The sequence below is a fragment of the Somniosus microcephalus genome, unplaced genomic scaffold, assembly GCF_052327205.1.
Source record: "Somniosus microcephalus isolate GS21.2 unplaced genomic scaffold, FLI_Smic_1.0 unresolved_chr1, whole genome shotgun sequence".
NCBI classification, from domain to species: domain Eukaryota; kingdom Metazoa; phylum Chordata; class Chondrichthyes; order Squaliformes; family Somniosidae; genus Somniosus; species Somniosus microcephalus.
In genome coordinates this window covers 39,307,283-39,314,692 of record NW_028225179.1, presented here as the reverse complement: position 1 = coordinate 39,314,692, position 7,410 = coordinate 39,307,283, and the positions used below count along the sequence as shown (strand labels likewise).

General features: G+C 44.0%; 1 non-coding gene across 1 annotated transcript; it reads right to left on the bottom strand.

The window, feature by feature from the left end:
- Positions 1-3,262: 3,262 nt before the first annotated feature.
- On the bottom strand, positions 3,263-3,344 carry trnas-gcu (transfer RNA serine (anticodon GCU)). Its single transcript has one exon. It is a non-coding gene; the product is annotated as a tRNA-Ser (tRNA).
- Between the last annotated feature and the right edge of the window lie 4,066 nt (positions 3,345-7,410).

Here is a 7,410-nt window from a genome sequence, read left to right as displayed (position 1 = left end):
CCATTGTTAACTTTTCAGAATTACTTCCCCTGCCGTCTCAGTCATTGTTTCTTTCTTTACACTTTTCTGCTGGTGTTGCAGGTTAGATCAGCCTCGGCCGTTCAAGGAAACCTGAGAAGTCCATCAGGGTAAAACACAGCGAAACTAAGAAACAAAGACAGGGAGAGAGATGGTATCTACGGGTACGATTCTCACGCAGAAAATTTCGCTGTATTAAATGCGAGAGGCGAAGTTTCAAATCCCAGATGAGCCCCTCGCTTTTTAGTAAAAATCCAAAATTCCCTCGGCTTGGCGATATTGCAGAAAACTTAAAATAAAAACTGCCACAAATACTGTGCAGAGCCTGTGCCCAGTGTATTTCCAGAAACCCACGATTTTATTATTAAAAGCGGGAATTCAGTCCCAGGTGTGCCGAAACTGTGAGGTAAAAATGTAAATCCATTTATTTGCAGAAGCCTGCTCCACATTTTCCACATTGTCAATCTGGGAGCGCGGGTAGGACATATCTTCAAGGCTGCCTCTCACCCACAAAGCAGCACAAACTCACGGATTCAGAAATCACCTTATTTTAGCCTCTTTACCGAAAATCCACCGTTTCTATGCAGTGCCGTGTGCGACTTTACTGTGGTCAGGACAGAATTGCAACAACTAATGTGTGTCGCCGTGATCGTATAGTGGTTAGTACTCTCCGTTGTGGCCGCAGCATCTCGGTTCCGAATCCGAATCATGGCACAGCTTGATTTATATCTCCTGATCTCTGCGGCACCTGCTGATGGAACGCAATCCCTTAATCAAAACGTTAACTTCTACTAAATTAAGAAAATATTTACTGATGGTGTTACGCACAAAACGTGGGATGTGGGACAAAATAACCAGCACAAGCACGGCCGACCACATGGTTTCCTTATGCACTCTAAGTTTCTACATAGTTTTTGATGAGGTAACAGAGAGGGTTGATGAGGGCAATGAGGGTGACGTGCTGTCCATGGACTTCCAAATAGGCGTTTGACAAAGTGCCACATAATAGGCTTGCCATCAAAGTTAAAGACCATGGAAAAAAAGGGTCAGTGGCTGCATGGATACGGAATTGGCTAAGTGACAGTGAAACAGGGAGTAGTGGTGAATGGCTGTTTTTCAGACTGGAGGAAAGTACACAGTTGTGTTCCCCAGAGGTCGGGACTAGGACCACTGATTTTCTTGATATATAGTAATGACTTGGGCTTGGGGGTACAGGGCACAATTTCAAAATTTGCAAATTACTTTCCCTTAGGGAATTCCACTGACTGAAATGCGAGAGATCCCAGACGAGCTTTTGGCTTTTTGGGCAAACATCACCAATTGCTTCAGCTTGGCGACACTGCAGAAGTCTTGAGATAATAACTGCCCAAATATACTGTGCAGAGCCTGTGTCTAGTATATAACAAGAAACACGCGATTTTATTATTAAAAGCGGGAATTCAGTCCCAGATGTGCCGAAACTGTGAGGTAAATATGTAAATCCGTTTGCATCCAAAAGCCTGCTCCACATTTTCCACATTGTCAACCTGGCAGCACGAGCAGGACATCTCTTAAGTCTGCCGCTCACCCACAAAGCAGCACAAACTCATGGATTCAGAAACAACTCATAGATGGAGAATCAATGATAAACGATACCAAAGGGACCGGCAATTCCTGTAACCCAGGGGAAATGCTTTGGCTCCGTGGGTTAGTTGGTTAAAGTGCCTGTTTATAAACAGACGTTTCTGGCATGGACTCCCAGCTTTGTTGTGTAATTTGTGATATTAAGCAACAAAATAACACTGTATCTGGAAATCACGCTGACCAGAGCATGGAAATAACAATTTTAATAAAATTACCAGCATTTTTTTGAAATGATTGGTGTAAACCTTGGATCTGAGGAGAGCTCTTCGACCTGAAACATTAACCCTGTGTTTCCACCTCCACAGATGATCCCGGACCTGCGGAGTGTTTACAGCTTTTTCTGAATAATTTCATTTCCAGACTCTGCAGTATTTAGCATTGTCTTTTAGCCTTGCATTATCAGAAACAAGACTGTGACTGGACAATTGAAGCTCTAGATCCGGTACGCGTTGGTGGTTCAGGGGCAAAATTCACGCCTGCATTGTGGGAAACACGGTTTCGACTTCCGGCCAATGCAACTGTGAGCTTCGTACCAAAATACAACAGCAAACTACTGCGGTTGCTGGAATTCGTACTAAAGTACTGCGGTTAACATTTTAAATTGCAGAAGTTTCATGAAACGCAGTACAAAAAAGACATTTGTATCAAACTTTCCGTCATTCTATTTTCAAGGAAAAGAGTAATAATTTGAGTTAAGGAAGGTAAATCCATTCCAAACCTCAGGGAAACAGCTCCGAGCTTCCACAAGGAGGGAGACGCTGAGACCCGAGCGAGAAAGGAGAAGGATTGGGAGGAAGGATTTTGTTAAAGGCGGTTAGAGCCCGAAGCTGCGGTAATATTTTAGTGTTTGTGGTGGGTTTGCATGGTGTTTTGAATTCGGCACCCATGGGACCATTTCAAAAGCCAGCTTCTCACATCGTTTCAGCGCTAGACAAAGCAGCACTGTCTAATATTCAGGGCAGAAGGTGTTTCAAGAAGATTGACGCTGATTGTAAGTTTATCCCAATTCAGGCGAGCTCATGGGTGCAGAAAGCAAAATGTAATGGTCCTGCATTGCCCAGAATCGAACACGGGTGTAAGACGTCCAATGAAACACAGAGACGGACCCTTTAACTTTACTCAGTTGGTTTGTTTTCAGTTGCTCCTGTGAAGATCTGGGATTTAGAAAGATAGGTTAAAAACGACGCAAAATCACATGTTTTTAATGGAAAGTATGTATGTTTTCTACAATGTCGATTGGCTGTAAGAAGCTGAGTTTTAACTAAAATCTAGTGGGGTTCGACCAACATTTGAAGCTGGGATCTATCGTAATTCAGCTGTGATATGCCTAAAGTGATAATTATACCCCTAGACCAACGAGCCGCCGACATATAAGTGGGAAACTCATTAAGTACTGGAATCTCAGATTCTGACGGTTCTGAAGTAAACTGTCTCTGAGAGTGCTATCTAATTAGTCCCACTCTCCATAGACCTATAAAGTGTTTTCCCTTTAAAGTATATATTGGTAACTTGAGACATGACATAAGCTAAATTAGGCAGGCTTGGGAGCAAAAGGTGAATTTGGACATGACGTTAAAGGTGAATGTCAAAAGAACCGAAGGTGTCAAACATTTAACATAAACGACGAGGATGGGATTCGAACCCACGCGTGCAGAGCACAATGGATTAGCAGTCCATCGCCTTAACCACTCGGCCACCTCGTCTGCCGTTAGCTCTTTCGTTTACTACTTTTTGTATCCAAACAGAACTAATCTGCAAAAAATTCCACTTCACCATTTGTCCTGCCCGTGCACCCAGATCTACAATGCTGAAAATGTACAATCAGCTCTGTAAGCAAAAGGCCGCCCGTTAATTCAGGTGAGGGACTGTCAAAAATGATCGGTTTGATGTCAAATTCAGAACAGAGAAGAAAAGGTTTGCCGTCGTCAAGAAGTTGTGGGGAGGATTGTGAGCAAATCCAGCGCAACACCTCATATAAAGGAGTGGATTTAGGAAAGGATTGATATATTTCGAATTAAGTGAGAGGGTTTGCACCTGCGCAGGGAAACCCAATGCAACTTTGAACACAACACCTTAACAACTCGTACGATAGAAACATACTGCAGCTGCTGGAAATCCGAAATAACAACAGAAAATGCTGGAATAACTCAGCAGGCCTGGCAACATCTGTGGAGAGAAATTAGAGTCGACGTTTAGGGTGAACACTTTTTTAAACTGGAAAGGAAATTAAATAGATTGAAGGCAGGGCTGCGATAGAACAAAAGAAGTAAAGAGACATTAAGAGGTATTCAAAGCCAGACAAGATGGTAATAGGACAGTGGAGACAAAAGACGGCTCAGATTAGGTGTGAAGTGTATTGGCAGGATGAGAGACAGCTGCCATGAGGGAGAGAGAAAAAAAGGAAAGGGGGGGAAGGGAAAAGCCAAAACAAAGGTGTGGAAAAAAATATAAGTAAAAATGTAATAGGGGCCGAGGTTATGATCTGAAATTGTTGAACTCGATATTGAGTCCGGAAGGCTGCAAAGTGCCTAATCGGAAGATGAGGTGCTGTTCCTCGAGTTTACGTTGAGCTTCTGTGGAACAATGCAAGAGGCCAAGGACGGTGAGGTCCGAGTGGGAATGGAGCGGTGAATTAAAATGACAGGTGACCGGAAGCACGGGGTCACCCCAACAGACTGAACGGAGATCTTCTGCAAAGCAGTCACCCAATCTGCATTTGGTCTCCCCAATGTGGAGGAGACCGCATCATGAGCAGCGAATACAGTATACTAGATTGCAAGAAGTACAAGTAAATCGCTGTTTCACCTGGAAAGGGTGTTTGGGGCGCTGGACAGTGGGAAGGGGGTAGGTATAGGGGCAGGTGTTACATCTCCTGCGCTTGCACGGGAAGGTGCCAGGTGAAGGGGAAGGTCTGTTGGGGGTGATAGAGGAGTGGACTAGAGTGTCTCAGAGGGAGCAGTCCCTATGGAATGCTGAAAGGGGAGGGGAGGGGAAGATGCGTTTGGTGATGGGATCACTTTGGAGGTAACGGAAATGGCGGAGGATGATCCGTTAAATGTGGAGGCTGGTGGGGTGAAAGGTGAGGACAAGGGGAACCCTATCATAGTTCCAGGAGGGAGGGTCAGGGGTGAGGGCAGAAGTGTGGGAGATAGAACGGACACGGTCGTCGCAGCTGAAATCGCATTCCTTTAAAAAAGACTAACACACAGAATGATCCGGGACTGTGAGCTCACCCATTTTAAATAGGCACAGAAGGATCCATGACTGACAACAATCCCGATTACGATTAGCAGCGAAATCAGACGCTTTATCCATTAGGCCAAGAAAATTCCGTATGCAATCCGGCTATTTTGCTTCTGAAGGCCGGCCCTGCTTTCGCAATGCTTGTCTGTTGAGCGGTTCCGCAGGTTTGAATGTATCGACTGGTTTCAAAGCAACAATTGAGATTGGTGCAAATGTGACATGTCCCCCCAGGAACAACGATTGTCGCAGAGCAAACTTAAGTTTGCTGAAGTTAAGTAGCTGAAAGTGAATGTTAGGTTAAGGTAATACCTCAGGAAAGTGGTAAAGAAATAGAAGGAGGAAAGAAAAGGAGGGCTATTGATTGTGTAAGGAGAAAAAAGCTGGGAGAAGAGGTGGGTTTGAAATATGATGCATCAAGCTCAGGCATGTGAGAGTGCGGGGTTTTGAAGGAGGAAATAGGTTTTCACCGCCAACAAATAATATTTGTTTCATGTAGTAATGATTGATTTCTTGTTGCATTCTATCAGCAGGTGCCACAGAGAACAAAATATATAAAGCAAGTTATAACATGACTGGGATTCCAACCGAGGTTGCTGCGGGTACAACATAGTGTACTGACCACTATCCGATCACGGCGCCACACACCAGCTGCTGTTCTTCTGCTCTTTCCACAGCAAAGTAACGCACGTCACCGCTTAGAAAAGATGGATTTTTGGAGAAGGCCAAAATCAGCACCGCCAGAAATTATGACAGCGGTGGAATTCGACCCATGTCCCATAGCGACTGTAGCCTTTAGCCAGAGTGGGAACTAATGCAGCCGCAGTCACATTTATAAGGATTGTAGCCCTTTCACACGAGAATAAACTCACCCCTGGAGAGTGATAAAGAAGAAAAAAAAGGCCCCGCTGGGAGTCAAACCCAGGATCTGCTGTTTACTAGACAGGCGCTTTGACCAGCTAAGCCACAGAGCCAAATTAGGCCTCCGTCGCTCGCCTCCACTCACTGATACCTATCAGCTACCGGTCACTGACTGCTGGAGTCTGAGGCCGTTTTGTATTTATCCATCTCTCTTGTCCGCCATGTGTCCCGATGCTGTCTGTACCTCTCGCTGCGTTTATCTCAGTGTCAATCTGTGAGTTGGTTCTTAATGAGTACCTGTGTTTGTGTCTTACATTAAATAAATGAAGAGATCAGAAAATTCTTCCTCTGACACTGGAGAACTAATGAGCTAACGTTCATAACAAGATTTTGTTTGTTGTGATGCAGCAAATACAATAATCCATCTTGAATGATTTAGGTTCAATTATGTGCAAAAAGAAACTTTGACCCCAACGTGTTTCCAATCGGCCGCCTTTTAATTTGACGTCACAAACGCCACCATTGCACCTCAAGGTGATTCATAACTAACAAACAGAGAAGTCAAGCAGTGAAAGGGTATTTGTAGAAAGGGTTGTGAGACTGTGGAATGCACTGGCCCAGAGCAGCAGATTTAAAACAAGGCATAAACACCGGCAGGGTGTGGGAGGAAGGGGAGAGAGAGGCAAGAGAGACACAGGTAAGATCACGTTGGAAGCCACTGGCCCCGAATCTGCTTTAAATCCCCCCACTATATTTAAACACATTTAATGTCATATTCATACATTGATGCCTTTGAGCAATATATAATTTGTAATGAGGTCGCTGGTCTAAAATAACTGCTTTATATATTTGGACCCATCCGCTGTTTTTAGGCTCTACCCTGAATACTTATCTCCAACCTAGAATCTGCTTATAATCTAGAGACAAGGTCTCAGCAGCTGGCGGGCAGGGAGCAGAGGCTGAGACTGATCTGTGTCATGTGGGAGCAGAACACAATATTCCTGCAGTTTATTTTCATTATCCTGCACAATTTTAGATACTGTTCTCAACATCTTACACTCCTCTTAAATATCGGAGGGTTTAGTTTATTGTAATGATGATCGCTGCGGCTCTTTTCAATTTTATGAATTCGTAGCAAATTACATATCTCCAAATCAGTGAAATCGTCATTGCCGAGATTAAACACTCAGAGCAGGGTCAGCGGCTCTTTGGTCTAGGGCTGTGATTCTCGCTTAGGGAATTTATATCAATTAATGCGAGACTTTTTAATAGAACCAGTTTCCTCGGCCTGGAGACATTCCACAAGTCTTCAAATAACAACTGCCAGAAAATCAGTGCAGACCTGTGTTCAGTATATCGCAAGAAAACTGCAATTTTATTAATGAAAACGGGGATTCAGTCACAGATGTGCCGAAACAGTGAGGTAAAATATGTGAATCCGTTTTTTTCCAGTAGCCTGCTCCACATTTTCCACATTGCCAACCTGGAAGCACGGACAGGACATGCGGTAAAGGGATTTTGTTAAAGGTTGTTTCTACCGTTTGGAAACAGAAATACTGAAATATAAGGGATTTTTGGATGATTCCTTTTGGATAATAAAGGTAGATCGTGGTTAGTGAGAGGTTAAGGCGAGGGATTGCTAATCTAGTTGGGAGATACGTGGCCTGA